Source organism: Kogia breviceps, chromosome 3, assembly GCF_026419965.1.
Source record: "Kogia breviceps isolate mKogBre1 chromosome 3, mKogBre1 haplotype 1, whole genome shotgun sequence".
In the NCBI taxonomy this organism is placed as follows: domain Eukaryota; kingdom Metazoa; phylum Chordata; class Mammalia; order Artiodactyla; family Physeteridae; genus Kogia; species Kogia breviceps.
The window spans coordinates 127,418,788-127,442,914 of record NC_081312.1 but is presented as its reverse complement, the minus strand read 5'-3'; positions in this window follow the sequence as shown (position 1 = coordinate 127,442,914).

Here is a 24,127-nt window from a genome sequence, read left to right as displayed (position 1 = left end):
CTCTTGGGCCCATAACCTAAGAAAGAAGACAGAAGTGGAAAGACACAGGCAGGCAAATCTGCATTGCAGGAGTATTACAATAGCCAGGACATGGAAGCAACCAGAAAGTCCATCAACAGATGAGTGGACAAAGAAGAACAGGGACCTGAACAGATGGAATATTAGCCAAGGAACAAAAGGAAACAATGCCATCAACAGCACCATCGGTGAGGCTAGAGTTCATCACGCACCTTGCAGTAAGTCACAGAGCGAAAGATACATAGCCTACGATATCACTTATAGGTGTTCCCTGAAAATTGATATCACTGAAGATATTTCCACAGAGAAAGGCAATCACAGATGCAATAAACAGATTTATGGTTCACCCATGGACAGGTGTGAGAATTGTGTACATTAGGAAATTGGGTTTAAGAGAGAGATACAAACACAGGTGAAATACAAAATCACCAAAGGCCTACGGAATACCAAGAGAAGAGTACTCAACATTGTGTCATAAGCTACATGGGAAAAGGATCCAAAGAAGACTAGATACATGTTTATGTGTAAAAGAGCCACATCTTTCACACCTACAACAAGCAAAACATTGTAATCAAACTTGCTGTGAGAAACAATAAACATTGAATTAAAAAACGAACAAGTCAGTCGTGAGGCACAAACATAAGGGGCTTTTTCCTGGCACAGTCCATTCTAATTGACAACCGAGAATACGACTTCCACGGAGGCTCTGTTACCCGAGTAACCAGGTTTGGTAAAGGAGACCTGCTGCCGCCTTGTGGCCGTTTCTCAAAACAGCAGCTTTAAACCCAGTGCTAATGGTCACTTGATATTCAAAATCATTGCAGGCCTATAAATGACACCTGCCCTCAAAAACGATTCTTGGGTCGTCAATCGAGGAAAAAAACTCAAAAGATGTGCACACTTCAAAACGACAATATCAAGAGGCATATTTTGTGCACATTTTGTCTTCTCTTTCTTTCTCTTGTGATAAATAAAAGGGCATGGAAAAATGCTCAACATCAGGAATTAATAAAGCCATGCAAATCCAGTCGACAGAAACGTTCACCCACCGTCGTCAGAATGATCATCAGCCACAGAGTCTACAAAGAATAAATGCTCAAGGTGTTTTAGAGAACTCTGTGCCCTCTAGCGGCCGCTGGGACGTTACCTGGTAACAGCTAGTAGTGAGGACACCGTGGAGGTGCATTGAAAGGTAAAAATTGAGCTAACCTGTAATCGGGTAGGCCCACTGATGGGCCTATCTCCCGAGTAGACCAAAATCAAAAAGACACAGGCTGGCCATCCTGCGCTGCAGCAACATGTACCATCGCCAAGACTTGGAAGAAACCCAAATGTCCATCAACAGAACAATGCACCAAGAAGAAGGGGGCCCATGTGCACAATGGAACATGAGCCACGGAAGAGCATGCAACAGTGCCGCTGGCACCACCGTAGAAGGATCTAGAGATACCCACCCAGAAGGAAGTACGAAAGAAACCGAAATAGAAATATCCTATGACATCACTTATAGCTGTTACTTCAACATTGATACCCATGAAGTCATTTCCAAGAGAAGGCCGTGCATAGATGCAGAAAACCAACTATGCTTAACCAAGTGGAAAGGTGTAAGGAATGTATGAATTTGGATATGGGGGTTTACAGACATGTACTGATACACATGACATATATAATCACAAAATACCTAAGGAATACCAAGAGAGGTCGACTCAACACTCTGTAATAACCTACACGGAAAAGGATCCAAAGATGAATAGATTGATACATACATATGATGAACCAGATGCAGTACACCTAGAACACACACCACATTTTTACTCAATTGGCTGTGATACTAGATAACAATTAAATTTTAAAAAACACACAAGAAGTAAGGAGATATAAGCTCTTGGGGGTTTGCCCTGACACACTGCACTCTCATTTGCAGCCTACTAACACAATTTCCAGGAAGCCTCTGTTGCAGGAAAACCCAGAGTTGGAAATGGAGAAATGCTGCCGCCTTGTGGCCGTTTCCCGCAAGAGCGGCTTTAAACGCATAGCTATGGGTCACTTAACATTCACAAGGACTCAGGCCTCTAAAAGACACCTGCCCTCAAAAAAAAAATGTCCTGAGCTCGGCAGTGGTGAAAAAAATTCGAAGGAGGCAAATGTGTCAAAGAGATAGTATGAAGAGGTAAGTTTTACTCACTCTTTATCAAAAAAAGCAAAATGGAGAAAAGCTCAACCTCAGGAATGATCAGACTCCTCTAAGCTACAAAAAGCTTTCAGCTCACCCAAGTTAACTACCGTCAGCCAAAAGACTACAAACAATAAATGCTGAAGGGGTTTTAGAGAACTCTGTTCCCTCTGTCTGCGGAGGACATGTCTAGTTGTAACAGCCAATAATGAGAACAGAAAGGAGCTGCGTTTTCAATTAAAAATTGAGCCACCCTTCCATCCAGAACACCCACAGCCGAGCCTCTCACCTGAGAAGACAGGCTGCAAGAGCTGCACTCCACGAGTTTTCACAGTAGCCAAAGACACCGAAGCAACCCAAATGTCCATCAACAGATGAATGGATAAGAAGAGCTGGTCCGTGGACACAGTGGACTATTAGCCATGGAAAACAAGGAAACACTGCTCTTTGAGGCACCCGAGATGAGCCTAGAGATCATCACAGAACATGAGTTAAGTCGGAAAGCAAAAGGCATACCGTATGACATCACCTATAGGCGTTATCTAACAGCTGACACAAATGAACATATTTCCACAAAGAAAGACACTCACACACTTAGAAAACAAACTAAGCTTAAGTAAAATGAAAGGTGGGGGGAATGGATAAATTAAGATTAGTGTCACCATATGTGTACAAATACGTATTAAATATATATATCAAACAGACCGACCATATAGCAAGGGAGGTCACCAGAACACTCTGCAATAATTTACATGGGAAGAGGATCTGTACAAGAATCTATATCTATATCTATATCTATATCTATATCTATATATAGATATAGATATATATATATATATATAAAACGTACAAATGAACCAGATTCTGTACATATAGGACCAACAGTATTCTAATCATTACCCCGATTTAAACAAATTAAAAGAGCGAACAAGAAGTAATGTGACATACACTTCTGGGGTTTTTTCCTGGCACATTCCATTCTAATTGACAACCTGGGAACAGGACTTCCAGAAGGCTCTGCTGCCCTAGTAACCAGATGTGGGAATGTAGCAATGCTGACGCCTTGTGGCCGTTTCCCACAGCAGCAGCTTTAAAGTCAGTGCTAATGGTCACTCAATATTCACACCCATTGCAGGCTTGTAAATGACACCTGCCCTCCAAAACAAAATCCTGGGGTCGAAAATCGACCAAAAAAGTCGAAAGAGGGCAACCTTCCAAGAAGACAATTTCGAGAGGTTTATTGTACTCACGGTTTTTTGTTTTCTGTTTTTGTTTAACAGAATAAAAAAAGGCGTGGAAAAATGCTGAACCTTAGGAATTATTAGACACGAAAATACACGTTACAAAAACCTATCATGTCACACCACTCAGCATGGCCATCAGCGAAACTTCTGCAAACAAGAAATGCTGACGGGTTGGTGAAGAAATGCGTACCCTCGGTTCTAAGTGGGTCGTGGTAAGAGCCCCTAAGGAAAACACAGTGGAGTTGCCTGGAAAGGGTCAACATTGAGCGACCGTTCAATCAAGCATACCCACTGCTGGGTCTATCACCTGAGAGGATGAGAATCAAAAAAGACACGGGCTGGCAATCCTGCAATCCAGCAATGTTTACCGTAGCCAACACTTGGAAGCAATGAAAATGCCCAGCCACAGAGGAATGCAGAAAGGAGAAGTGGTCCATGGACACAATGGAAGAGTACTCCAGTGAAAAGTAGAAATTCCATTTTAAAAACAGATATAAGTAAGGAGACATCAGCTTTGGGGGGTTTCTCCAGACACATCCCACCGTCATTGATAACCGAGGAACAACACTGGCAGGAAGGTCTGTTTCACTAGTTACCAGAGTGGGAAACGCAGAAATGCTGCAGCCCTCTGGCCGTTACGTGCAACGGCAGCTTGAAAACCCGTGCTAATGGTCACTTCGTGTGCACAAGTCCTGGAGGGCTGTCAATGAAACCTGCCCTCAAAATGTCTTGAGGGAGGTAGTGGCCAAAATATTTCAAAAGGCGGCACATAGTTCAAGAAAAGAATGGGATGAGGTAAGCTACACACACAGTTTGAAGGAAAAAAGGACATCCCTGAAAGCTCAATTTCAAGGCTTTATGAGACGCATGCAAATCCAACCACACAGGTATCGGCTCACACCAGTCAGAAGAACCATCAGCAACAAAACTACCAACAATTCATGCTGAAGGGGTTGTGGAGAAGTGCATACCCTCTAGGTTAAGTGGGACTTTGCCGCCAGCCGCGGCGGGTCCTCAAAGTGTAGCAACAACCGACGAGAGGGGGTAGGGAACTGAACGCACTAAGGTATGGGATCAGAAGGGCACAAGCAACTGACGCTTGCAAGGCAAGTTTAATAACAAAGCCTAGCCGTATATATACCCCTAAAGCAGGGAATTTGCCTCGTCACGCCTTATCGGCATCAGCTGGTTGGTTGGCTTCTCGGCTTAGTGACACCTTATCAGCATCAGCTGTTTGGTTGGCTGCTCGGCTTCTCCCTCAAAGGCACCAATTTCCCCTCCAGGGTTGCTTTTCCTAGCTTTAGGGAACAACCAGGGACTCCCAGTAACTGAGCAGGTCCCTGGAGCGATTTGGCCAAAGGCCATCTCCTTTTGTATGTTCATACCATAAAGTCCAGGATGCATACCAAGGAGAGTACAGTCGGGCCCTGAGGCTTAGGAGGGTCTTAGTGGCGCCTTCCTCAGAGGGCAATGCTCGCCACAGGACTTCACCTGGTAAGAGGCACTAATGGGAACAGAATGGAGGTGCCTTTACAAGGTAAACACTGAGTTACGATATGATCCAGCAGGCACACTCCTGGGCCTATAACCTAAGAAAGAAGACAGAAGTGGAAAGACACAGGCAGGCAAATCTGCATTGCAGGAGTATTACAATAGCCAGGACATGGAAGCAACCAGAAAGTCCATCAACAGATGAGTGGACAAAGAAGAACAGGGACCTGTACAGATGGAATATTAGCCAAGGAACCAAAGGAAACAATGCCATCAACAGCACCATCGGTGAGGCTAGAGTTCATCACGCACCTTGCAGTAAGTCACAGAGCGAAAGATACATAGCCTACGATATCAGTTATAGGTGTTTCCTAAAAATTGATATCACTGAAGATATTTCCACAGAGAAAGGCAATCACAGATGCAATAAAGAGATTTATGGTTCACCCATGGACAGGTGTGAGAATTGTGTACATTAGGAAATTGGGTTTAAGAGAGAGATACAAACACAGGTGAAATACAAAATCACCAAAGGCCTATGGAATACCAAGAGAAGAGTACTCAACATTGTGTCATAAGCTACATGGGAAAAGGATCCAAAGACGACTAGATACGTGTTTATGTATAAAAGAGCCACATCTTTCACACCTACAACAAGCAAAACATTGTAATCAAACTTGCTGTGAGAAACAATAAACATTGAATTAAAAAACGAACAAGTCAGTCGTGAGGCACAAACATAAGGGGCTTTTTCCTGGCACAGTCCATTCTAATTGACAACCGAGAATACGACTTCCACGGAGGCTCTGTTGCCCGAGTAACCAGGTTTGGTAAAGGAGACCTGCTGCCGCCTTGTGGCCGTTTCTCAAAACAGCAGCTTTAAACCCAGTGCTAATGGTCACTTGATATTCAAAATCATTGCAGGCCTATAAATGACACCTGCCCTCAAAAACGATTCTTGGGTCGTCCATCGAGGAAAAAAACTCAAAAGACGTGCACACTTCAAAACGACAATTTCAAGAGGCATATTTTGTGCACATTTTGTCTTCTCTTTCTTTCTCTTGTGATAAATAAAAGGGCATGGAAAAATGCTCAACATCAGGAATTAATAAAGCCATGCAAATCCAGTCGACAGAAACGTTCACCCACCGTCGTCAGAATGATCATCAGCCACAGAGTCTACAAAGAATAAATGCTCAAGGTGTTTTAGAGAACTCTGTGCCCTCTAGCGGCCGCTGGGACGTAACCTGGTAACAGCTAGTAGTGAGAACACCGTGGAGGTGCATTGAAAGGTAAAAATTGAGCTAACCTGTAATCGGGTAGGCCCACTGATGGGCCTATCTCCCGAGTAGACCAAAATCAAAAAGACACAGGCTGGCCATCCTGCGCTGCAGCAACATGTACCATAGCCAAGACTTGGAAGAAACCCAAATGTCCATCAACAGAACAATGCACCAAGAAGAAGGGGGCCCATGTGCACAATGGAACATGAGCCACGGAAGAGCATGCAACAGTGCCGCTGGCACCACCGTAGAAGGATCTAGAGATACCCACCCAAAAGGAAGTACGAAAGAAACCGAAATAGAAATATCCTATGACATCACTTATAGCTGTTACTTCAACATTGATACCCATGAAGTCATTTCCAAGAGAAGGCCGTGCATAGATGCAGAAAACCAACTATGCTTAACCAAGTGGAAAGGTGTAAGGAATGTATGAATTTGGATATGGGGGTTTACAGACATGTACTGATACATATGAAATATATAATCACAAAATACCTAAGGAATACCAAGAGAGGTCGACTCAACACTCTGTAATAACCTACACGGGAAAGGATCCAAAGATGAATAGATTGATACATACATATGATGAACCAGATGCAGTACACCTAGAACACACACCACATTTTTATCCAATTGGCTGTGATACTGGATAACAATTAAATTTTAAAAAACACACAAGAAGTAAGGAGATATAAGCTCTTGGGGGTTTGCCCTGACACACTGCACTCTCATTTGCAGCCTACTAACACAATTTCCAGGAAGCCTCTGTTGCAGGAAAACCCAGAGTTGGAAATGGAGAAATGCTGCCGCCTTGTGGCCGTTTCCCGCAAGAGCGGCTTTAAACGCATAGCTATGGGTCACTTAACATTCACAAGGACTCAGGCCTCTAAAAGACACCTGCCCTCAAAAAAAAAATGTCCTGAGCTCGGCAGTGGTGAAAAAAATTCGAAGGAGGCAAATGTGTCAAAGAGATAGTATGAAGAGGTAAGTTTTACTCACTCTTTATCAAAAAAAGCAAAATGGAGAAAAGCTCAACCTCAGGAATGATCAGACTCCTCTAAGCTACAAAAAGCTTTCAGCTCACCCAAGTTAACTACCGTCAGCCAAAAGACTACAAACAATAAATGCTGAAGGGGTTTTAGAGAACTCTGTTCCCTCTGTCTGCGGAGGACATGTCTAGTTGTAACAGCCAATAATGAGAACAGAAAGGAGCTGCGTTTTCAATTAAAAATTGAGCCACCCTTCCATCCAGAACACCCACAGCCGAGCCTCTCACCTGAGAAGACAGGCTGCAAGAGCTGCACTCCACGAGTTTTCACAGTAGCCAAAGACACCGAAGCAACCCAAATGTCCATCAACAGATGAATGGATAAGAAGAGCTGGTCCGTGGACACAGTGGACTATTAGCCATGGAAAACAAGGAAACACTGCTCTTTGAGGCACCCGAGATGAGCCTAGAGATCATCACAGAACATGAGTTAAGTCGGAAAGCAAAAGGCATACCGTATGACATCACCTATAGGCGTTATCTAACAGCTGACACAAATGAACATATTTCCACAAAGAAAGACACTCACACACTTAGAAAACAAACTAAGCTTAAGTAAAATGAAAGGTGGGGGGAATGGATAAATTAAGATTAGTGTCACCATATGTGTACAAATACGTATTAAATATATATATCAAACAGACCGACCATATAGCAAGGGAGGTCACCAGAACAGTCTGCAATAATTTACATGGGAAGAGGATCTGTACAAGAATATCTATATCTATATCTATATCTATATCTATATCTATATATAGATATATATATATATATATAAAACGTACAAATGAACCAGATTCTGTACATATAGGACCAACAGTATTCTAATCATTACCCCGATTTAAACAAATTAAAAGAGCGAACAAGAAGTAATGTGACATACACTTCTGGGGTTTTTTCCTGGCACATTCCATTCTAATTGACAACCTGGGAACAGGACTTCCAGAAGGCTCTGCTGCCCTAGTAACCAGATGTGGGAATGTAGCAATGCTGACGCCTTGTGGCCGTTTCCCACAGCAGCAGCTTTAAAGTCAGTGCTAATGGTCACTCAATATTCACACCCATTGCAGGCTTGTAAATGACACCTGCCCTCCAAAACAAAATCCTGGGGTCGAAAATCGACCAAAAAAGTCGAAAGAGGGCAACCTTCCAAGAAGACAATTTCGAGAGGTTTATTGTACTCACGGTTTTTTTTTTTTTCTGTTTTTGTTTAACAGAATAAAAAAAGGCGTGGAAAAATGCTGAACCTTAGGAATTATTAGACACGAAAATACACGTTACAATAACCTATCATGTCACACGACTCAGCATGGCCAGCAGCAAAACTTCTGCAAACAAGAAATGCTGACGGGGTGGTGAAGAAATGCGTACCCTCGGTTCTAAGTGGGACGTGGTAAGAGCCCCTAAGGAAAACACAGTGGAGTTGCCTGGAAAGGGTCAACATTGAGCGACCGTTCAATCAAGCATAGCCACTGCTGGGTCTATCACCTGAGAGGATGAGAATCAAAAAGACACGGGCTGGCAATCCTGCAATCCAGCAATGTTTACCATAGCCAACACTTGGAAGCAATGAAAATGCCCAGCCACAGAGGAATGCAGAAAGGAGCAGTGGTCCATGGACACAATGGAAGAGTACTCCAGTGAAAAGTAGAAATTCCATTTTAAAAACAGATATAAGTAAGGAGACATCAGCTTTGGGGGGGTTTCTCCAGACACATCCCACCGTCATTGATAACCGAGGAACACCACTGGCAGGAAGGTCTGCTTCACTAGTTACCAGAGTGGGAAACGCAGAAATGCTGCAGCCCTCTGGCCGTTACGTGCAACGGCAGCTTGAAAACCCGTGCTAATGGTCACTTCGTGTGCACAAGTTCTGGAGGGCTGTCAATGAAACCTGCCCTCAAAATGTCTTGAGGGAGGTAGTGGCCAAAATATTTCAAAAGGCGGCACATAGTTCAAGAAAAGAATGGGATGAGGTAAGCTACAAACACAGTTTGAAGGAAAAAAGGACATCCCTGAAAGCTCAATTTCAAGGCTTTATGAGACGCATGCAAATCCAACCACAGAGGTATGGGCTCACACCAGTCAGAAGAACCATCAGCAACAAGACTACCAACAATTCATGCTGAAGGGGTTGTGGAGAAGTGCATACCCTCTAGGTTAAGTGGGACTTTGCCGCCAGCCGCGGCGGGTCCTCAAAGTGTAGCAACAACCGACGAGAGGGGGTAGGGAACTGAACGCACCAAGGTATGGGATCAGAAGGGCACAAGCAACTGACGCTTGCAAGGCAAGTTTAATAACAAAGCCTAGCCGTATATATACCCCTAAAGCAGGGAATTTGCTTCGTCACGCCTTATCGGCATCAGCTGGTTGGTTGGCTTCTCGGCTTAGTCACACCTTATCAGCATCAGCTGTTTGGTTGGCTGCTCGGCTTCTCCCTCAAAGGCACCAATTTCCCCTCCAGGGTTGCTTTTCCTAGCTTTAGGGAACAACCAGGGACTCCCAGTAACTGAGCAGGTCCCTGGAGCGATTTGGCCAAAGGCCATCTCCTTTTGTATGTTCATACCATAAAGTCCAGGATGCATACCAAGGAGAGTACAGTCGGGCCCTGAGGCTTAGGAGGGTCTTAGTGGCGCCTTCCTCAGAGGGCAATGCTCGCCACAGGACTTCACCTGGTAAGAGACACTAATGGGAACAGAATGGAGGTGCCTTTACAAGGTAAACACTGAGTTACGATATGATCCAGCAGGCACACTCGTGGGCCCATAACCTAAGAAAGAAGACAGAAGTGGAAAGACACAGGCAGGCAAATCTGCATTGCAGGAGTATTACAATAGCCAGGACATGGAAGCAACCAGAAAGTCCATCAACAGATGAGTGGACAAAGAAGAACAGGGACCTGAACAGATGGAATATTAGCCAAGGAACAAAAGGAAACAATGCCATCAACAGCACCATCGGTGAGGCTAGAGTTCATCACGCACCTTGCAGTAAGTCACAGAGCGAAAGATACATAGCCTACGATATCACTTATAGGTGTTCCCTGAAAATTGATATCACTGAAGATATTTCCACAGAGAAAGGCAATCACAGATGCAATAAACAGATTTATGGTTCACCCATGGACAGGTGTGAGAATTGTGTACATTAGGAAATTGGGTTTAAGAGAGAGATACAAACACAGGTGAAATACAAAATCACCAAAGGCCTACGGAATACCAAGAGAAGAGTACTCAACATTGTGTCATAAGCTACATGGGAAAAGGATCCAAAGAAGACTAGATACATGTTTATGTGTAAAAGAGCCACATCTTTCACACCTACAACAAGCAAAACATTGTAATCAAACTTGCTGTGAGAAACAATAAACATTGAATTAAAAAACGAACAAGTCAGTCGTGAGGCACAAACATAAGGGGCTTTTTCCTGGCACAGTCCATTCTAATTGACAACCGAGAATACGACTTCCACGGAGGCTCTGTTACCCGAGTAACCAGGTTTGGTAAAGGAGACCTGCTGCCGCCTTGTGGCCGTTTCTCAAAACAGCAGCTTTAAACCCAGTGCTAATGGTCACTTGATATTCAAAATCATTGCAGGCCTATAAATGACACCTGCCCTCAAAAACGATTCTTGGGTCGTCAATCGAGGAAAAAAACTCAAAAGATGTGCACACTTCAAAACGACAATATCAAGAGGCATATTTTGTGCACATTTTGTCTTCTCTTTCTTTCTCTTGTGATAAATAAAAGGGCATGGAAAAATGCTCAACATCAGGAATTAATAAAGCCATGCAAATCCAGTCGACAGAAACGTTCACCCACCGTCGTCAGAATGATCATCAGCCACAGAGTCTACAAAGAATAAATGCTCAAGGTGTTTTAGAGAACTCTGTGCCCTCTAGCGGCCGCTGGGACGTTACCTGGTAACAGCTAGTAGTGAGGACACCGTGGAGGTGCATTGAAAGGTAAAAATTGAGCTAACCTGTAATCGGGTAGGCCCACTGATGGGCCTATCTCCCGAGTAGACCAAAATCAAAAAGACACAGGCTGGCCATCCTGCGCTGCAGCAACATGTACCATCGCCAAGACTTGGAAGAAACCCAAATGTCCATCAACAGAACAATGCACCAAGAAGAAGGGGGCCCATGTGCACAATGGAACATGAGCCACGGAAGAGCATGCAACAGTGCCGCTGGCACCACCGTAGAAGGATCTAGAGATACCCACCCAGAAGGAAGTACGAAAGAAACCGAAATAGAAATATCCTATGACATCACTTATAGCTGTTACTTCAACATTGATACCCATGAAGTCATTTCCAAGAGAAGGCCGTGCATAGATGCAGAAAACCAACTATGCTTAACCAAGTGGAAAGGTGTAAGGAATGTATGAATTTGGATATGGGGGTTTACAGACATGTACTGATACACATGACATATATAATCACAAAATACCTAAGGAATACCAAGAGAGGTCGACTCAACACTCTGTAATAACCTACACGGAAAAGGATCCAAAGATGAATAGATTGATACATACATATGATGAACCAGATGCAGTACACCTAGAACACACACCACATTTTTACTCAATTGGCTGTGATACTAGATAACAATTAAATTTTAAAAAACACACAAGAAGTAAGGAGATATAAGCTCTTGGGGGTTTGCCCTGACACACTGCACTCTCATTTGCAGCCTACTAACACAATTTCCAGGAAGCCTCTGTTGCAGGAAAACCCAGAGTTGGAAATGGAGAAATGCTGCCGCCTTGTGGCCGTTTCCCGCAAGAGCGGCTTTAAACGCATAGCTATGGGTCACTTAACATTCACAAGGACTCAGGCCTCTAAAAGACACCTGCCCTCAAAAAAAAAATGTCCTGAGCTCGGCAGTGGTGAAAAAAATTCGAAGGAGGCAAATGTGTCAAAGAGATAGTATGAAGAGGTAAGTTTTACTCACTCTTTATCAAAAAAAGCAAAATGGAGAAAAGCTCAACCTCAGGAATGATCAGACTCCTCTAAGCTACAAAAAGCTTTCAGCTCACCCAAGTTAACTACCGTCAGCCAAAAGACTACAAACAATAAATGCTGAAGGGGTTTTAGAGAACTCTGTTCCCTCTGTCTGCGGAGGACATGTCTAGTTGTAACAGCCAATAATGAGAACAGAAAGGAGCTGCGTTTTCAATTAAAAATTGAGCCACCCTTCCATCCAGAACACCCACAGCCGAGCCTCTCACCTGAGAAGACAGGCTGCAAGAGCTGCACTCCACGAGTTTTCACAGTAGCCAAAGACACCGAAGCAACCCAAATGTCCATCAACAGATGAATGGATAAGAAGAGCTGGTCCGTGGACACAGTGGACTATTAGCCATGGAAAACAAGGAAACACTGCTCTTTGAGGCACCCGAGATGAGCCTAGAGATCATCACAGAACATGAGTTAAGTCGGAAAGCAAAAGGCATACCGTATGACATCACCTATAGGCGTTATCTAACAGCTGACACAAATGAACATATTTCCACAAAGAAAGACACTCACACACTTAGAAAACAAACTAAGCTTAAGTAAAATGAAAGGTGGGGGGAATGGATAAATTAAGATTAGTGTCACCATATGTGTACAAATACGTATTAAATATATATATCAAACAGACCGACCATATAGCAAGGGAGGTCACCAGAACAGTCTGCAATAATTTACATGGGAAGAGGATCTGTACAAGAATATCTATATCTATATCTATATCTATATCTATATATATATATATATATATATATATATAAAACGTACAAATGAACCAGATTCTGTACATATAGGACCAACAGTATTCTAATCATTACCCCGATTTAAACAAATTAAAAGAGCGAACAAGAAGTAATGTGACATACACTTCTGGGGTTTTTTCCTGGCACATTCCATTCTAATTGACAACCTGGGAACAGGACTTCCAGAAGGCTCTGCTGCCCTAGTAACCAGATGTGGGAATGTAGCAATGCTGACGCCTTGTGGCCGTTTCCCACAGCAGCAGCTTTAAAGTCAGTGCTAATGGTCACTCAATATTCACACCCATTGCAGGCTTGTAAATGACACCTGCCCTCCAAAACAAAATCCTGGGGTCGAAAATCGACCAAAAAAGTCGAAAGAGGGCAACCTTCCAAGAAGACAATTTCGAGAGGTTTATTGTACTCACGGTTTTTTTTTTCTCTGTTTTTGTTTAACAGAATAAAAAAAGGCGTGGAAAAATGCTGAACCTTAGGAATTATTAGACACGAAAATACACGTTACAATAACCTATCATGTCACACGACTCAGCATGGCCAGCAGCAAAACTTCTGCAAACAAGAAATGCTGACGGGGTGGTGAAGAAATGCGTACCCTCGGTTCTAAGTGGGACGTGGTAAGAGCCCCTAAGGAAAACACAGTGGAGTTGCCTGGAAAGGGTCAACATTGAGCGACCGTTCAATCAAGCATAGCCACTGCTGGGTCTATCACCTGAGAGGATGAGAATCAAAAAGACACGGGCTGGCAATCCTGCAATCCAGCAATGTTTACCATAGCCAACACTTGGAAGCAATGAAAATGCCCAGCCACAGAGGAATGCAGAAAGGAGCAGTGGTCCATGGACACAATGGAAGAGTACTCCAGTGAAAAGTAGAAATTCCATTTTAAAAACAGATATAAGTAAGGAGACATCAGCTTTGGGGGGGTTTCTCCAGACACATCCCACCGTCATTGATAACCGAGGAACACCACTGGCAGGAAGGTCTGCTTCACTAGTTACCAGAGTGGGAAACGCAGAAATGCTGCAGCCCTCTGGCCGTTACGTGCAACGGCAGCTTGAAAACCCGTGCTAATGGTCACTTCGTGTGCACAAGTTCTGGAGGGCTGTCAATGAAACCTGCCCTCAAAATGTCTTGAGGGAGGTAGTGGCCAAAATATTTCAAAAGGCGGCACATAGTTCAAGAAAAGAATGGGATGAGGTAAGCTACACACACAGTTTGAAGGAAAAAAGGACATCCCTGAAAGCTCAATTTCAAGGCTTTATGAGACGCATGCAAATCCAACCACAGAGGTATGGGCTCACACCAGTCAGAAGAACCATCAGCAACAAGACTACCAACAATTCATGCTGAAGGGGTTGTGGAGAAGTGCATACCCTCTAGGTTAAGTGGGACTTTGCCGCCAGCCGCGGCGGGTCCTCAAAGTGTAGCAACAACCGACGAGAGGGGGTAGGGAACTGAACGCACCAAGGTATGGGATCAGAAGGGCACAAGCAACTGACGCTTGCAAGGCAAGTTTAATAACAAAGCCTAGCCGTATATATACCCCTAAAGCAGGGAATTTGCTTCGTCACGCCTTATCGGCATCAGCTGGTTGGTTGGCTTCTCGGCTTAGTCACACCTTATCAGCATCAGCTGTTTGGTTGGCTGCTCGGCTTCTCCCTCAAAGGCACCAATTTCCCCTCCAGGGTTGCTTTTCCTAGCTTTAGGGAACAACCAGGGACTCCCAGTAACTGAGCAGGTCCCTGGAGCGATTTGGCCAAAGGCCATCTCCTTTTGTATGTTCATACCATAAAGTCCAGGATGCATACCAAGGAGAGTACAGTCGGGCCCTGAGGCTTAGGAGGGTCTTAGTGGCGCCTTCCTCAGAGGGCAATGCTCGCCACAGGACTTCACCTGGTAAGAGACACTAATGGGAACAGAATGGAGGTGCCTTTACAAGGTAAACACTGAGTTACGATATGATCCAGCAGGCACACTCTTGGGCCCATAACCTAAGAAAGAAGACAGAAGTGGAAAGACACAGGCAGGCAAATCTGCATTGCAGGAGTATTACAATAGCCAGGACATGGAAGCAACCAGAAAGTCCATCAACAGATGAGTGGACAAAGAAGAACAGGGACCTGAACAGATGGAATATTAGCCAAGGAACAAAAGGAAACAATGCCATCAACAGCACCATCGGTGAGGCTAGAGTTCATCACGCACCTTGCAGTAAGTCACAGAGCGAAAGATACATAGCCTACGATATCACTTATAGGTGTTCCCTGAAAATTGATATCACTGAAGATATTTCCACAGAGAAAGGCAATCACAGATGCAATAAACAGATTTATGGTTCACCCATGGACAGGTGTGAGAATTGTGTACATTAGGAAATTGGGTTTAAGAGAGAGATACAAACACAGGTGAAATACAAAATCACCAAAGGCCTACGGAATACCAAGAGAAGAGTACTCAACATTGTGTCATAAGCTACATGGGAAAAGGATCCAAAGAAGACTAGATACATGTTTATGTGTAAAAGAGCCACATCTTTCACACCTACAACAAGCAAAACATTGTAATCAAACTTGCTGTGAGAAACAATAAACATTGAATTAAAAAACGAACAAGTCAGTCGTGAGGCACAAACATAAGGGGCTTTTTCCTGGCACAGTCCATTCTAATTGACAACCGAGAATACGACTTCCACGGAGGCTCTGTTACCCGAGTAACCAGGTTTGGTAAAGGAGACCTGCTGCCGCCTTGTGGCCGTTTCTCAAAACAGCAGCTTTAAACCCAGTGCTAATGGTCACTTGATATTCAAAATCATTGCAGGCCTATAAATGACACCTGCCCTCAAAAACGATTCTTGGGTCGTCAATCGAGGAAAAAAACTCAAAAGATGTGCACACTTCAAAACGACAATATCAAGAGGCATATTTTGTGCACATTTTGTCTTCTCTTTCTTTCTCTTGTGATAAATAAAAGGGCATGGAAAAATGCTCAACATCAGGAATTAATAAAGCCATGCAAATCCAGTCGACAGAAACGTTCACCCACCGTCGTCAGAATGATCATCAGCCACAGAGTCTACAAAGAATAAATGCTCAAGGTGTTTTAGAGAACTCTGTGCCCTCTAGCGGCCGCTGGGACGTTACCTGGTAACAGCTAGTAGTGAGGACACCGTGGAGGTGCATTGAAAGGTAAAAATTGAGCTAACCTGTAATCGGGTAGGCCCACTGATGGGCCTATCTCCCGAGTAGACCAAAATCAAAAAGACACAGGCTGGCCATCCTGCGCTGCAGCAACATGTACCATCGCCAAGACTTGGAAGAAACCCAAATGTCCATCAACAGAACAATGCACCAAGAAGAAGGGGGCCCATGTGCACAATGGAACATGAGCCACGGAAGAGCATGCAACAGTGCCGCTGGCACCACCGTAGAAGGATCTAGAGATACCCACCCAGAAGGAAGTACGAAAGAAACCGAAATAGAAATATCCTATGACATCACTTATAGCTGTTACTTCAACATTGATACCCATGAAGTCATTTCCAAGAGAAGGCCGTGCATAGATGCAGAAAACCAACTATGCTTAACCAAGTGGAAAGGTGTAAGGAATGTATGAATTTGGATATGGGGGTTTACAGACATGTACTGATACACATGACATATATAATCACAAAATACCTAAGGAATACCAAGAGAGGTCGACTCAACACTCTGTAATAACCTACACGGAAAAGGATCCAAAGATGAATAGATTGATACATACATATGATGAACCAGATGCAGTACACCTAGAACACACACCACATTTTTACTCAATTGGCTGTGATACTAGATAACAATTAAATTTTAAAAAACACACAAGAAGTAAGGAGATATAAGCTCTTGGGGGTTTGCCCTGACACACTGCACTCTCATTTGCAGCCTACTAACACAATTTCCAGGAAGCCTCTGTTGCAGGAAAACCCAGAGTTGGAAATGGAGAAATGCTGCCGCCTTGTGGCCGTTTCCCGCAAGAGCGGCTTTAAACGCATAGCTATGGGTCACTTAACATTCACAAGGACTCAGGCCTCTAAAAGACACCTGCCCTCAAAAAAAAAATGTCCTGAGCTCGGCAGTGGTGAAAAAAATTCGAAGGAGGCAAATGTGTCAAAGAGATAGTATGAAGAGGTAAGTTTTACTCACTCTTTATCAAAAAAAGCAAAATGGAGAAAAGCTCAACCTCAGGAATGATCAGACTCCTCTAAGCTACAAAAAGCTTTCAGCTCACCCAAGTTAACTACCGTCAGCCAAAAGACTACAAACAATAAATGCTGAAGGGGTTTTAGAGAACTCTGTTCCCTCTGTCTGCGGAGGACATGTCTAGTTGTAACAGCCAATAATGAGAACAGAAAGGAGCTGCGTTTTCAATTAAAAATTGAGCCACCCTTCCATCCAGAACACCCACAGCCGAGCCTCTCACCTGAGAAGACAGGCTGCAAGAGCTGCACTCCACGAGTTTTCACAGTAGCCAAAGACACCGAAGCAACCCAAATGTCCATCAACAGATGAATGGATAAGAAGAGCTGGTCCGTGGACACAGTGGACTATTAGCCATGGAAAACAAGGAAACACTGCTCTTTGAGGCACCCGAGATGAGCCTAGAGATCATCACAGAACATGAGTTAAGTCGGAAAGCAAAAGGCATACCGTATGACATCACCTATAGGCGTTATCTAACAGCTGACACAAATGAACATATTTCCACAAAGAAAGACACTCACACACTTAGAAAACAAACTAAGCTTAAGTAAAATGAAAGGTGGGGGGAATGGATAAATTAAGATTAGTGTCACCATATGTGTACAAATACGTATTAAATATATATATCAAACAGACCGACCATATAGCAAGGGAGGTCACCAGAACACTCTGCAATAATTTACATGGGAAGAGGATCTGTACAAGAATCTATATCTATATCTATATCTATATCTATATATAGATATATATATATATATATACAACGTACAAATGAACCAGATTCTGTACATATAGGACCAACAGTATTCTAATCATTACCCCGATTTAAACAAATTAAAAGAGCGAACAAGAAGTAATGTGACATACACTTCTGGGGTTTTTTCCTGGCACATTCCATTCTAATTGACAACCTGGGAACAGGACTTCCAGAAGGCTCTGCTGCCCTAGTAACCAGATGTGGGAATGTAGCAATGCTGACGCCTTGTGGCCGTTTCCCACAGCAGCAGCTTTAAAGTCAGTGCTAATGGTCACTCAATATTCACACCCATTGCAGGCTTGTAAATGACACCTGCCCTCCAAAACAAAATCCTGGGGTCGAAAATCGACCAAAAAAGTCGAAAGAGGGCAACCTTCCAAGAAGACAATTTCGAGAGGTTTATTGTACTCACGGTTTTTTTTTTCTCTGTTTTTGTTTAACAGAATAAAAAAAGGCGTGGAAAAATGCTGAACCTTAGGAATTATTAGACACGAAAATACACGTTACAATAACCTATCATGTCACACGACTCAGCATGGCCAGCAGCAAAACTTCTGCAAACAAGAAATGCTGACGGGGTGGTGAAGAAATGCGTACCCTCGGTTCTAAGTGGGACGTGGTAAGAGCCCCTAAGGAAAACACAGTGGAGTTGCCTGGAAAGGGTCAACATTGAGCGACCGTTCAATCAAGCATAGCCACTGCTGGGTCTATCACCTGAGAGGATGAGAATCAAAAAGACACGGGCTGGCAATCCTGCAATCCAGCAATGTTTACCATAGCCAACACTTGGAAGCAATGAAAATGCCCAGCCACAGAGGAATGCAGAAAGGAGCAGTGGTCCATGGACACAATGGAAGAGTACTCCAGTGAAAAGTAGAAATTCCATTTTAAAAACAGATATAAGTAAGGAGACATCAGCTTTGGGGGGGTTTCTCCAGACACATCCCACCGTCATTGATAACCGAGGAACACCACTGGCAGGAAGGTCTGCTTCACTAGTTACCAGAGTGGGAAACGCAGAAATGCTGCAGCCCTCTGGCCGTTACGTGCAACGGCAGCTTGAAAACCCGTGCTAATGGTCACTTCGTGTGCACAAGTTCTGGAGGGCTGTCAATGAAACCTGCCCTCAAAATGTCTTGAGGGAGGTAGTGGCCAAAATATTTCAAAAGGCGGCACATAGTTCAAGAAAAGAATGGGATGAGGTAAGCTACACACACAGTTTGAAGGAAAAAAGGACATCCCTGAAAGCTCAATTTCAAGGCTTTATGAGACGCATGCAAATCCAACCACAGAGGTATGGGCTCACACCAGTCAGAAGAACCATCAGCAACAAGACTACCAACAATTCATGCTGAAGGGGTTGTGGAGAAGTGCATACCCTCTAGGTTAAGTGGGACTTTGCCGCCAGCCGCGGCGGGTCCTCAAAGTGTAGCAACAACCGACGAGAGGGGGTAGGGAACTGAACGCACCAAGGTATGGGATCAGAAGGGCACAAGCAACTGACGCTTGCAAGGCAAGTTTAATAACAAAGCCTAGCCGTATATATACCCCTAAAGCAGGGAATTTGCTTCGTCACGCCTTATCGGCATCAGCTGGTTGGTTGGCTTCTCGGCTTAGTCACACCTTATCAGCATCAGCTGTTTGGTTGGCTGCTCGGCTTCTCCCTCAAAGGCACCAATTTCCCCTCCAGGGTTGCTTTTCCTAGCTTTAGGGAACAACCAGGGACTCCCAGTAACTGAGCAGGTCCCTGGAGCGATTTGGCCAAAGGCCATCTCCTTTTGTATGTTCATACCATAAAGTCCAGGATGCATACCAAGGAGAGTACAGTCGGGCCCTGAGGCTTAGGAGGGTCTTAGTGGCGCCTTCCTCAGAGGGCAATGCTCGCCACAGGACTTCACCTGGTAAGAGACACTAATGGGAACAGAATGGAGGTGCCTTTACAAGGTAAACACTGAGTTACGATATGATCCAGCAGGCACACTCGTGGGCCCATAACCTAAGAAAGAAGACAGAAGTGGAAAGACACAGGCAGGCAAATCTGCATTGCAGGAGTATTACAATAGCCAGGACATGGAAGCAACCAGAAAGTCCATCAACAGATGAGTGGACAAAGAAGAACAGGGACCTGAACAGATGGAATATTAGCCAAGGAACAAAAGGAAACAATGCCATCAACAGCACCATCGGTGAGGCTAGAGTTCATCACGCACCTTGCAGTAAGTCACAGAGCGAAAGATACATAGCCTACGATATCACTTATAGGTGTTCCCTGAAAATTGATATCACTGAAGATATTTCCACAGAGAAAGGCAATCACAGATGCAATAAACAGATTTATGGTTCACCCATGGACAGGTGTGAGAATTGTGTACATTAGGAAATTGGGTTTAAGAGAGAGATACAAACACAGGTGAAATACAAAATCACCAAAGGCCTACGGAATACCAAGAGAAGAGTACTCAACATTGTGTCATAAGCTACATGGGAAAAGGATCCAAAGAAGACTAGATACATGTTTATGTGTAAAAGAGCCACATCTTTCACACCTACAACAAGCAAAACATTGTAATCAAACTTGCTGTGAGAAACAATAAACATTGAATTAAAAAACGAACAAGTCAGTCGTGAGGCACAAACATAAGGGGCTTTTTCCTGGCACAGTCCATTCTAATTGACAACCGAGAATACGACTTCCACGGAGGCTCTGTTACCCGAGTAACCAGGTTTGGTAAAGGAGACCTGCTGCCGCCTTGTGGCCGTTTCTCAAAACAGCAGCTTTAAACCCAGTGCTAATGGTCACTTGATATTCAAAATCATTGCAGGCCTATAAATGACACCTGCCCTCAAAAACGATTCTTGGGTCGTCAATCGAGGAAAAAAACTCAAAAGATGTGCACACTTCAAAACGACAATATCAAGAGGCATATTTTGTGCACATTTTGTCTTCTCTTTCTTTCTCTTGTGATAAATAAAAGGGCATGGAAAAATGCTCAACATCAGGAATTAATAAAGCCATGCAAATCCAGTCGACAGAAACGTTCACCCACCGTCGTCAGAATGATCATCAGCCACAGAGTCTACAAAGAATAAATGCTCAAGGTGTTTTAGAGAACTCTGTGCCCTCTAGCGGCCGCTGGGACGTTACCTGGTAACAGCTAGTAGTGAGGACACCGTGGAGGTGCATTGAAAGGTAAAAATTGAGCTAACCTGTAATCGGGTAGGCCCACTGATGGGCCTATCTCCCGAGTAGACCAAAATCAAAAAGACACAGGCTGGCCATCCTGCGCTGCAGCAACATGTACCATCGCCAAGACTTGGAAGAAACCCAAATGTCCATCAACAGAACAATGCACCAAGAAGAAGGGGGCCCATGTGCACAATGGAACATGAGCCACGGAAGAGCATGCAACAGTGCCGCTGGCACCACCGTAGAAGGATCTAGAGATACCCACCCAGAAGGAAGTACGAAAGAAACCGAAATAGAAATATCCTATGACATCACTTATAGCTGTTACTTCAACATTGATACCCATGAAGTCATTTCCAAGAGAAGGCCGTGCATAGATGCAGAAAACCAACTATGCTTAACCAAGTGGAAAGGTGTAAGGAATGTATGAATTTGGATATGGGGGTTTACAGACATGTACTGATACACATGACATATATAATCACAAAATACCTAAGGAATACCAAGAGAGGTCGACTCAACACTCTGTAATAACCTACACGGAAAAGGATCCAAAGATGAATAGATTGATACATACATATGATGAACCAGATGCAGTACACCTAGAACACACACCACATTTTTACTCAATTGGCTGTGATACTAGATAACAATTAAATTTTAAAAAACACACAAGAAGTAAGGAGATATAAGCTCTTGGGGGTTTGCCCTGACACACTGCACTCTCATTTGCAGCCTACTAACACAATTTCCAGGAAGCCTCTGTTGCAGGAAAACCCAGAGTTGGAAATGGAGAAATGCTGCCGCCTTGTGGCCGTTTCCCGCAAGAGCGGCTTTAAACGCATAGCTATGGGTCACTTAACATTCACAAGGACTCAGGCCTCTAAAAGACACCTGCCCTCAAAAAAAAAATGTCCTGAGCTCGGCAGTGGTGAAAAAAATTCGAAGGAGGCAAATGTGTCAAAGAGATAGTATGAAGAGGTAAGTTTTACTCACTCTTTATCAAAAAAAGCAAAATGGAGAAAAGCTCAACCTCAGGAATGATCAGACTCCTCTAAGCTACAAAAAGCTTTCAGCTCACCCAAGTTAACTACCGTCAGCCAAAAGACTACAAACAATAAATGCTGAAGGGGTTTTAGAGAACTCTGTTCCCTCTGTCTGCGGAGGACATGTCTAGTTGTAACAGCCAATAATGAGAACAGAAAGGAGCTGCGTTTTCAATTAAAAATTGAGCCACCCTTCCATCCAGAACACCCACAGCCGAGCCTCTCACCTGAGAAGACAGGCTGCAAGAGCTGCACTCCACGAGTTTTCACAGTAGCCAAAGACACCGAAGCAACCCAAATGTCCATCAACAGATGAATGGATAAGAAGAGCTGGTCCGTGGACACAGTGGACTATTAGCCATGGAAAACAAGGAAACACTGCTCTTTGAGGCACCCGAGATGAGCCTAGAGATCATCACAGAACATGAGTTAAGTCGGAAAGCAAAAGGCATACCGTATGACATCACCTATAGGCGTTATCTAACAGCTGACACAAATGAACATATTTCCACAAAGAAAGACACTCACACACTTAGAAAACAAACTAAGCTTAAGTAAAATGAAAGGTGGGGGGAATGGATAAATTAAGATTAGTGTCACCATATGTGTACAAATACGTATTAAATATATATATCAAACAGACCGACCATATAGCAAGGGAGGTCACCAGAACACTCTGCAATAATTTACATGGGAAGAGGATCTGTACAAGAATCTATATCTATATCTATATCTATATCTATATCTATATATATATATATATATATAAAACGTACAAATGAACCAGATTCTGTACATATAGGACCAACAGTATTCTAATCATTACCCCGATTTAAACAAATTAAAAGAGCGAACAAGAAGTAATGTGACATACACTTCTGGGGTTTTTTCCTGGCACATTCCATTCTAATTGACAACCTGGGAACAGGACTTCCAGAAGGCTCTGCTGCCCTAGTAACCAGATGTGGGAATGTAGCAATGCTGACGCCTTGTGGCCGTTTCCCACAGCAGCAGCTTTAAAGTCAGTGCTAATGGTCACTCAATATTCACACCCATTGCAGGCTTGTAAATGACACCTGCCCTCCAAAACAAAATCCTGGGGTCGAAAATCGACCAAAAAAGTCGAAAGAGGGCAACCTTCCAAGAAGACAATTTCGAGAGGTTTATTGTACTCACGGTTTTTTGTTTTCTGTTTTTGTTTAACAGAATAAAAAAAGGCGTGGAAAAATGCTGAACCTTAGGAATTATTAGACACGAAAATACACGTTACAAAAACCTATCATGTCACACCACTCAGCATGGCCATCAGCGAAACTTCTGCAAACAAGAAATGCTGACGGGTTGGTGAAGAAATGCGTACCCTCGGTTCTAAGTGGGTCGTGGTAAGAGCCCCTAAGGAAAACACAGTGGAGTTGCCTGGAAAGGGTCAACATTGAGCGACCGTTCAATCAAGCATACCCACTGCTGGGTCTATCACCTGAGAGGATGAGAATCAAAAAAGACACGGGCTGGCAATCCTGCAATCCAGCAATGTTTACCGTAGCCAACACTTGGAAGCAATGAAAATGCCCAGCCACAGAGGAATGCAGAAAGGAGAAGTGGTCCATGGACACAATGGAAGAGTACTCCAGTGAAAAGTAGAAATTCCATTTTAAAAACAGATATAAGTAAGGAGACATCAGCTTTGGGGGGTTTCTCCAGACACATCCCACCGTCATTGATAACCGAGGAACAACACTGGCAGGAAGGTCTGTTTCACTAGTTACCAGAGTGGGAAACGCAGAAATGCTGCAGCCCTCTGGCCGTTACGTGCAACGGCAGCTTGAAAACCCGTGCTAATGGTCACTTCGTGTGCACAAGTC